Genomic DNA, 10,000 nt, shown 5'->3' with positions numbered 1-10,000 from the left:
TGGGGAAGAGTTCCTCAAAGTGTTGAGGCCTGCCTCCTTTGCCTGTACTAGCACTGTACCTTTTTAGTGTAATAAGTAACAGTGAGTAAAGGCTTGTCTGTATCAAGGGTTTCGTCCTGACACACAGTCAAGCGGCCTCTGCGACCAACGCCTTCTTTGGCAATGTGTGAGTAACTGTTACAGATGGCCTGCTTCCATTTATTGATGTCATTTGTATGAAAGATGAAATTATTTTTATCTTTTTGCTGTTGCAAAAAATATAATCGGCAAACAGTTGTTCTGTGTTGGACAGGAGTGTTGCCTCTTTGTGTTTCTTCTTAGCTCTTTTACAGTTAGCAGGTATTCTACCTCTCGGCTAGACTGAATGCCAGCTGAACTTAGCCCCGCCCACAACATTCGAGGTCGGGAAGTTCGGTCTGGACTTGATCCGTTGAGGAGCAATTATGCTCGAACAAGAGCTGTTCGGACCAATCAAATTGTGAGAACAGGCTTTATACTATGATGGACAGATACAGTAACGAACAGTAACGTCTCTCTCACACACACACACACACACACACACACACACACACACACACACACACACACACACACACACACACACAGCTGATGGTGTCGCTACGACTCAACTGTTCAAGTCACAGAGGCTGGTTTTAGAACGTAAGAGACTTCACCTGTTTCAACGGCCAATAGAGAAGTCAGCTGGTGATGTCAGCTAAAAACTATAGAAATGAAATGATCAATAATCTATTTTATTTCTACGTTACAAACAGCTTCATGAAATGGCAGAGTTTTAGACGGAGCGGATCCTCAACAACCTGAAAGCACGGTAACGTTATATGGTGGAGAGAGATAGAGAGAGACTGAAGAGAGAGATAGAGAGAGACTGAAGAGAGAGATAGAGAGAGATAGAGAGAGACTGAAGAGAGAGATAGAGAGAGACTGAAGAGAGAGATAGAGAGAGACTGAAGAGAGAGATAGAGAGACGAGAGATAGAGAGAGACTGAAGAGAGAGAGATAGAGAGAGACTGAAGAGAGAGATAGAGAGAGACTGAAGAGAGAGATAGAGAGAGACTGAAGAGAGAGATAGAGAGAGACTGAAGAGAGAGATAGAGAGAGACTGAAGAGAGAGATAGAGAGAGACTGAAGAGAGAGATAGAGAGAGATAGAGAGAGATAGAGAGAGACTGAAGAGAGAGATAGAGAGAGACTGAAGAGAGATAGAGAGACTGAAGAGAGAGATAGAGAGAGACTGAAGAGAGAGATAGAGAGAGACTGAAGAGAGGGAGCCCAGCGTTAGAACAAAGCTGTGAATCAGAGAAATAAAACGTGTTTTCTCTGATTCATCTCTAGAAACCCAACTGTATCCATCATGTCACTATCACTAACGTTATCCACATTCATATTTACACAAAACAAATGATATATCCAGCTACAATACAGTCTAAAATTTGGGAGTTATGACGGAAGTGCATTGTGCAAAGAGTGGTTGCTACGGAGACGAAACACCGTCTCGTCTGTTGACAGTTGAGTTCCGTTGCTCTGATTGGTTGTAGGTCTATCCAATGAGTGCAGAGGAACTTTTCTTTCCCTGTTGGGTTGAAAGCCGCCCCATAATCCCAATGGAGCGGTTTCAGACTCCCATTCTGACTAGAATCTGAGTCTGACCATGTCAGGTTATATATAGAACATATCACATATTAAATACATACAGTAGCTGTCACATAGATTATATACTGCACTGTTGTTACACAACACACTATATTACAAACAAATACATAACACAATATATACTTAACAGTTTTGTATACTATAGTTACTGTACAATCCTAAACCAATGTTTGGGATCTTCTAGTGGGGAGTCCCTCAGGAACATGTTTATCTGCCAGTGGAGCTGCTGTCCTTCTCCGAGGAGAACTACCAGCTTCTCTTCTCATGGTAACGTCGGGACATTTAATATTTGTTTAGTTATTTTTCCAAAGTGTAAGTCTCTTAGTGAAGAGAATTGTTCACAGTGGAGGAGGAAGTGTATCTCTGTTTCTATCTCCCTGTGAGCAGTGAGCACATATACGCTCCTCTCTGGGCAGCCTGTCTCTCTTCGCTCTCTCTGACCTGTCTGTCTGACCAGTTGGTGGTCACTGAGCCTGTCTCTCTCTCTCTGACCTGTCTGTCTGAGTCTTCTTGTCTGTCTGATCTTCTTCTCTCTCTTCTTCTCTCTTCTTCTCTCTTCTTCTCTCTTCTTCTCTCTCTTCTTCTCTTTTTCTTCTCTCTCTTCTTCTCTCTCTTCTTCTCTTTTTCTTCTCTCTCTTCTTCTCTTTTTCTTCTCTCTCTTCTTCTCTCTTCTTCTTCTCTTCTCTCTTCTTCTCTTCTCTTCTCTCTTCTTCTTCTCTCTTCTTTCTTCTCTTCTTCTCTCTCTCTTCTTCTCTCTTCTTCTTCTTCTCTCTTCTTCTTCTCTCTTCTTCTCTCTCTTCTTCTCTCTTTTTCTTCTCTCTTCTTCTTCTTCTCTTCTTCTTCTCTCTTCTTCTCTCTTCTTCTTCTCTCTTCTTCTCTCTCTTCTTCTCTTCTTCTCTCTCTTCTTCTTCTCTCTCTTCTTCTTCTCTCTTCTTCTCTCTTCTTCTTCTCTTCTTCTTCTCTCTCTTCTTCTCTCTTCTCTCTTCTTCTCTCTCTTCTTCTTCTCTCTTCTTCTCTCTTCTTCTCTCTCTTCTTCTCTCTCTTCTTCTCTTCTTCTTCTCTCTTCTTCTCTCTTCTTCTCTTCTTCTCTCTCTTCTTCTTCTTCTCTCTTCTCTCTTCTTCTTCTCTTCTTCTCTCTTCTTCTCTTCTCTCTCTTCTTCTTCTCTCTTCTTCTCTTCTTCTCTCTCTTCTTCTTCTCTCTCTTCTTCTTCTCTCTTCTTCTTCTTCTCTCTTCTCTTCTCTTCTTCTCTCTCTTCTCTCTCTTCTTCTCTCTTCTTCTCTCTCTTCTTCTCTTCTTTTTCTCTCTTCTTCTCTTCTTCTTTTTCTCTCTTCTTCTCTCTCTTCTCTCTTCTTCTCTCTTCTTCTCTTCTCTCTCTTCTCTTCTTCTTCTCTTCTTCTTCTTCTTCTCTCTTCTTCTCTCTCTTCTTCTTCTCTTCTTCTCTCTTCTTCTTCTCTCTTCTTCTTCTCTTCTTCTTCTCTCTTCTTCTCTTCTTCTTCTCTCTTCTCTCCTATCTTCTTCTCTCTTCTTCTCTTCTTCTCTCTCTTCTTCTTCTTCTCTCTTCTCTCTTCTTCTTCTCTCTCTTCTTCTTCTCTCTTCTTCTTCTCTCTTCTTCTCTCTTCTTCTCTCTCTTCTTCTCTCTTCTCTCTTCTTCTCTCTTCTTCTCTCTCTTCTTCTCTCTTCTTCTCTTCTCTTCTTCTCTCTCTCTTCTTCTCTCTTCTTCTCTCTTCTCTCTTCTTCTTCTCTCTCTTCTTCTCTCTCTTCTTCTTCTCTCTCTTCTTCTCTTCTTCTCTCTTCTCTTCTTCTCTCTTCTTCTCTCTTCTCTCTCTTCTTCTCTCTTCTTCTTCTCTTCATCAGTGTATAATAATGTGTGAGAGTGATGTAATCCCCCCCCTCTCCTCCTTTCAGGGTGGAGCCTGCTGGAGTCAGATGGTTGACACCAGGTCTGAGGAAGTGTAAGTCTGTTTTACATTTCATTCATGGAACTGTGACATCACTCATTCAGCCCTCTGATGTCATCATCTACGTGCTGATGGTTAATAACTGCAGCTGTGTTGTGTCTCCTTCTCTCCGTCAGATTCCTGTCAACTCACACTGGACACAAACACAGTGAACAGAAAACTCAAACTGTCTGACAACAACAGGAAGGTGACATATGTGATGGAGGATCAGTCATATCCTGATCATCCAGAGAGGTTTGACTGGTGTCCTCAGCTGCTGTGTAGAGATGGTCTGACTGGTCGCTGTTACTGGGAGGTTGAGTGGAGAGGAGATGTTGTTATATCAGTGAGTTACAGAGGAATCAGGAGGAGAGGAGACAGTGATGACTGTTGGTTTGGATGGAATGATCAGTCCTGGAGTCTGACCTGCTCTGATGATGGTTACTATGTCCTTCACAATAAGACAGTAACAGTCCTCCGTCTCGCCTCATCCTCTGTCTCTGGTAGAGTAGCAGTGTATGTGGACTGTCCTGCTGGCTCTCGTCCTTCTACTCAGTCTCCTCTGACTCACTGATCACCTCCACACCTTCAACACCACATTCACTCAGACTCTCTATCCTGGGTTCAGGTTCTGGTCTCCTGGTTCCTCAGTGTCTCTGAGTCCTCTGGAGGACGGAGAGTCTCCTCCTGTCAGAGAACCAGACAGTTGAGTCTGATCAGGATCATCTGTCAGAAAGAAAAAGACAGACAAACAGATAGACAGACAGATAGACAGGCAGACAGATTGACAGACAGATTGACAGACAGACAGACAGAGAGATAGACAGGCAGACAGACAGACAGGACAGGACAGATAGACAGATAGACAGATAGACAGACAGAGAGATAGACAGGCAGACAGACATACAGATAGACAGGCAGACAGACAGACAGACAGACAGACAGACAGACAGTTGTGTGTAACATCAACTCTAACTCTAGTTTAACTCTTTTGTGATTTTATGGTAAATTAAAACTCATTTAGATGAACTGAAACTAATTTAGGAGTAAAATGTGTAGAAATGATGACTAATGTAGACTATAGCTGAGAGGATGTAATAGTTGTAAGTTGATGAATGATATATTTAAATATGTGATATATAAATGTTCTTTTGTGTCTTTATTGGAAGCTGTGGATGTTTAAAGGTTGAACTCTGATGAAATCAACATCTGAAATCAGTTTAAAGAGATTAGTCTCCATCTGGTGGAGAGACTCAGCAGCACAGAGGGGGAGGTGCATGATGGGAAATGGAGGATCCAACATCACCAGTTTCTCATGCTCATCTTTCTTCTTCTGTGAAGTTTTTGGTGTTTTGTTCCTGTTTTGTGACGTTACTGTTGCTGTTTACAAGTTCTGGTTGTTTTGAATGTTGAAGTTGATTTTTTAAACTTGTAGTCCCCTTTCTCAACGTTGTTGTGTCTTCTTTAACGTTGTTGTTCCTGTGTCTCTGTTGTTGACATGGAAGATAGATGTACATGTTGTTGATGACCTGATCAAACAGCTGAAGTTGATTTCCTTTCTCCAGCCGTCAGAAAACGTCTCCCTGCCCAGCGTAGAGTCCCATGAAGAAGGAAATGTAACATCATTCAAATAAAAGAAGTTCTCTGCTTCCTACATGGAGTCTACCTCTCCCTTATTATTCATTGGGACACATTTAAAGCTGTCCAAACTAAATATATTGAATATAATGTTTTAAACCATGGTCTGGGTGAATACTCGACTCTGATTGGCTGCAGGGTGTCCATAAAAAGTGCTGTAGGACGTCTAGTAAAGGAGTTCTGGTGAAACTGACTGTTGGGCTTTGAAACTGGACGGCTGTTTGAGTCTAAATCTAACCACCGTATGATAGAGAAAGGTGAGGATGCTTAGTTCTACAGCCACAGGTTACATGGAAGAGGAAGTATATTCTCATGGATGCTGCAGCCATTTCTGCCAATAAGGGACAGGATTCCTGAGGAGAGATAACGAGGATCTGCACACACAAGAATACAAAAATAAACCTGTTACACTCTTTCCAAGACTCCTTTTTATTTTTAATTCTATATTGTTTTCACTCTTCACTGAGAAATTACTGCAAATACGTTTTCTTATCAGCAAGGAGAGAGGGCATGAGACGGGAGGCTCCAGGCTGCAGCCAGAGAATGAATGGATTTTTAGTTTGTCTATAGTGCCGTGCTAGAGAAAAGACTGTAACTCAATTTTGGTTGAAAATGAGTTATTGTCATTTTTGGAACATAAATATCTGCTTTATCTTGTGGACAAATATCTTGAGTCAATTTTATTGTTTGGTGAGAAAATTGTGTGTTGTCTTTACCGTAACTTCAGAAGCCGTAGAGAAGCCGAGGCAGAATACCGAACACAGCTATGTCTACTAGTTTCATGCACACAATGCCCAAATGAGTCACGGACACAATGAGCCCACACGCACACCACACACACACCACACCACACACACACACACACTCAGAACATAGGATGACGCTGACACGCAGCACATGCACTGACTGGGAAAGATACCGCTACGCTTGTTACTGTAATAGGCTACAATCAGACGCGGCCTGACCTATGTTTCACCGTTTCAATTGAAACAGGCCCCGCCCTCCAAGGGGGGCCCCAACAGACCAGCAGAGTCCCATTCATTTTCTCGTAGGATATGATTTTCAGCCATAATGTCTAAACCATCCGAGGTAGATTGACCACGAGCTACGAGGTTGTGAAACGAAAGTTCTGCGCCTATAAAGCCACAAGGTATGAAATCACCTTGTTATTTGCGATCTTCTGGAGAAATACTACACTACCCACAGTTCTAAGCAAAACACTGACGTCTCTGATTGGTCAAACTCACGGTTACCATGGCGACGTTTACGCCCCTGCGAACGGCTTAAGCGATCGGAATCTAATATCGGTAGTTTATGTGTTGATACTTTGCCTTTTTGTGCCTGTGTAAGGTGAAACGGTTCTTTGAGGAAAATAATTTAAGAGGTAATGAAACGTACATAGGCCAGTGGTGCGGAAAAACTAAGATATCGAACAACAAAAGACACGCTCTATTCAGTCTCCCACAAGAGACTCTTTCTTTGTCAGCTCTGTAACCCCACCCTGAGAGACAGCAGCGCGAAACGTCACAGGATGCTAGCCAAAATACAGATTATCCATCTTCAACTCAACCTGCTGGCAGTAATGATGACCACACATTGTAGTAGAATCAGCACATGACGATGAAGATCCTACCGCTGAGACAGGTGAGGGAGATGTCAGGGAGAAAGCCCCGTTCTACAGAGACAGACCCGGGTGCTGGCCAGAGCATATTGCCGATGACTAACGCATTGATATGTTCGGAGCGGGTCCCGTCAGACTAGGATGTTGGAGTTTAACTTCCACACACAGCCAATCCACACCGCCGTTGTTACCAGGACGATATTTCATGACGATTGAAAAATGGAGAACAGATACGCAGGTCATGGTTAGTGTACTCACAATCATACTGACTTCAGTCTTCTGTTTCTGCTGAACTTATCTGGAAGACGGACGCGTAGTCCTCACTCACAGAGGTTTCAGAATGTGAAACGACTCACTCTCACACTCAGGATCATCATAAATCTAATACACACGTCGCAATATGGACAGCTGGCGCAGCGGAAGAAGCGCGTAAAAACTGCACAGTACGCATTGACAATACCACATGTTGACGAAAAGACAGTGGAACGACGTCATGAAAGGTAATTGCGTCGTCTGTCACTTGCAGAACCTAAAGCCTTGCTGCTTTCCGGGGCCACAATTCCAGCCTTCATGAAAACAACACATGGAACTTTCTAGGTGTGGTGAGCTGCTTGCAGAGTTGACCCAGTGATGACGAGCATGTCAGACGAGCTGAGACCAAAGTAGATTGCTGCCCGTATCATGGCGAAACTACACAAATGAGCTGATCACTCTTACATTGGAGACACGCCAGTGGAGCAATATACAAGAGTAAAACAATCCCATGACTACTCTGTGATAATGGACTGCACCCCGGACGCTGCACACATACGAGCAGCGCTCTGTGACACTGCGCTTCGTCAAGTGCCAAAGCGGTGCCGGGCTACTGTTGGCGAGCATTTTGTCGGTTTCTACCAGTGCTTGACACATCAGAGCAGGCGCGCAACAGATGTCTTCTGAGCATTTGGAGAAGTTAGCGCTGGATGTCGAAAAATGCAGGAGGACAGATGCGTATGATCACGGTAGCAACAGCAGTGGGAAAAATAGCGATGCTTTGTGCAGAAAAGGTGCTTGATATCAACAACAAAGCTCTGTTGGCATGCCATCATGCGCCAGCACAGTCACACTAAACCTGCGTCATTGTAGATGCTGCGAAGGCACAGTGGAGTCTGTGGCTTCTTTGGGGTGCTGCAACGTCGGTACACCATGTTCAGCTCCTGCCACACAGAGATGGGAGATTTTCAGACCACATCCCACAGATGACCTAACGGCCATATCCAACACGCGATGAGCAATGCTGCGTGGAAATGTGAAAGTGCTGCGCTATCAGCTTCCTGCTGTCGGCGAAGCGCTTCTCATCACAGTCGAGATCATGCACAAAAAAAGGTATGTACGAGTCGAGTGTGTGTTTATTTGCTTTGTGATAGACAGTCTATGATCTTTAGTGTGTAGCTACTATTGGGTATTTTTAATCTATTTAAAACGTCAACCAGACCGGTGCCAGGATTATATTGAGCTGGTTCAGTACTAATGGACAGCGGCGGCATGGCATGTAAGCGTGTCATATAATTGTGAAATTTAAAAAACAACATATGTTATTATCCGGTGACAGTTGAGACTGCGTCTGCTGCCAGAGCCTTGAACAGGAGATAACGAGCTGAAAATTGCTGCTTACTGTCATCATCTGTACAACCATCTACATGAGGTCATCGGGTCCGCACGCTGTGACTCCAGAGACCAAGTTGATTGTATGTGCTACAGTATCGACGACATGTTTCTAATTCTACGGAATACAGAGCGAACGCCTTTCATCCGCCCAGTACAGATGCTAGAGACATCGCCGGAGAGCTGGAGATGCCAATGGTGCTTCCCACTACACGAGGCGAAACACCAAACGCCAGTTTCGTACGAGCCCCAAACATCTGGATCCTCCACAGTGACACCCCGCAAAGTCTCGGAGAGCTGTTTTCCACCACTAGTGAACTCTGCCATACAGCACTAGTGAAGCACTTCAAGTTGATGGAGACATTCATGTCTGTTGGTTTCATTTCTAGACAGAGAGGAATGAAAAGGGCCGTGGCAACTTACACCCTCAAAGAAAGCTGCGCAATGTAGAAAAACCCTCGGCGCTGTGGCCGCTGAGGACTCTTGTGTGCGAGTCGTCGGCTCGCTGTCACTGCCGCGGCAGCAAAAGAAACCACTGGCCTGCAGATCTGAGCTACATTTACCGAACAATTATGTTGAACTGTATCCAACCTCAGCATTGCTCGCCGACTCAGGACGACAGTGCCTGTGACTGTAGCGAGCGGAGGAGAGGCGTTTCTCTCGCTTGAAGCTAATAAAAACACACCTGAGCGTCAACAGATTGCTCAGGAGCGGCTGTCAGCTATCGGTCAGCTAGATTCTATTGCGCACGCGACAAATCGCTGGACAGATGACTAGCAGGGCATAACATCTCAGCATCTCAAACAAGAAGGGTGGATTTCTAAAAAGGGCCCGGTGAACTACGCCCGCCGCCGGTGTGAGTCTGTCCACGGTGCTGAAAAAGCGGAGAAGAGCCCACGTTATATGATAAGTTCGTTTCAGTGTCAGTTCAGACACTTTTTATTCTGTCGTGTGTAAATACATTCAAGTGAGGGATGTGAGCGTTTTTTCAGCCCAGACAGCTGAAAATATACTGCGCAAATCAATTAAGCAGAGAGTTGGCGTCCGTGAAAGGGCGAGGCTTTATCCCAAGTAAACGCTGTATAACTGTATATAGTTTTAATCATAAGGTTGGATTATTTCTATGTTGAGCTGCCTTTCGTGAAGCTGAAAGTGCACGTAATAAAATAATATAACCTTATGCAAACCAACAGGAATCCTTGCTTTTTCTGCTCTATTTGTTTATGTTTTATGTGTGTGTGGGCCCCATATTAGTTATTGAAAACGGCCCCCAGATGCTTAAGGCCGCTGCTGGCTACAAATAAACGTAAAAGTAAAATACATATCAATACCACTCCCCTGTCTACAAGGCAGACCATGTAGAAGTCTGTCTGGGCTGTCCCACTCTCGTCCACCACGCTGTTTACACAAACACAGCTCTACTCTACTCTAAATAGTGAATTTTGACAAACAAGCTAAAGCAAAAGCTGTCGGTTTGCTGACGTCTGTC

The 10,000-nt window shown here is 44.0% G+C and overlaps 1 protein-coding gene and 1 pseudogene across 1 annotated transcript in view; one reads left to right on the top strand and one right to left on the bottom strand.

Annotated features, from left to right (window-relative positions):
* LOC118496014 overlaps positions 1-4,412 on the top strand; it is a 42,838-nt pseudogene extending 38,426 nt beyond the window's left edge.
* LOC118496429 overlaps positions 1-10,000 on the bottom strand; it is a 397,714-nt gene that overhangs the window by 206,981 nt on the left and 180,733 nt on the right. The gene's annotated exons all lie outside the window — the stretch shown is intronic.

This window comes from Sander lucioperca, chromosome 1, assembly GCF_008315115.2.
Source record: "Sander lucioperca isolate FBNREF2018 chromosome 1, SLUC_FBN_1.2, whole genome shotgun sequence".
In the NCBI taxonomy this organism is placed as follows: Eukaryota; Metazoa; Chordata; class Actinopteri; order Perciformes; family Percidae; genus Sander; species Sander lucioperca.
This window is presented reverse-complemented; position numbering and strand designations above follow the sequence as displayed.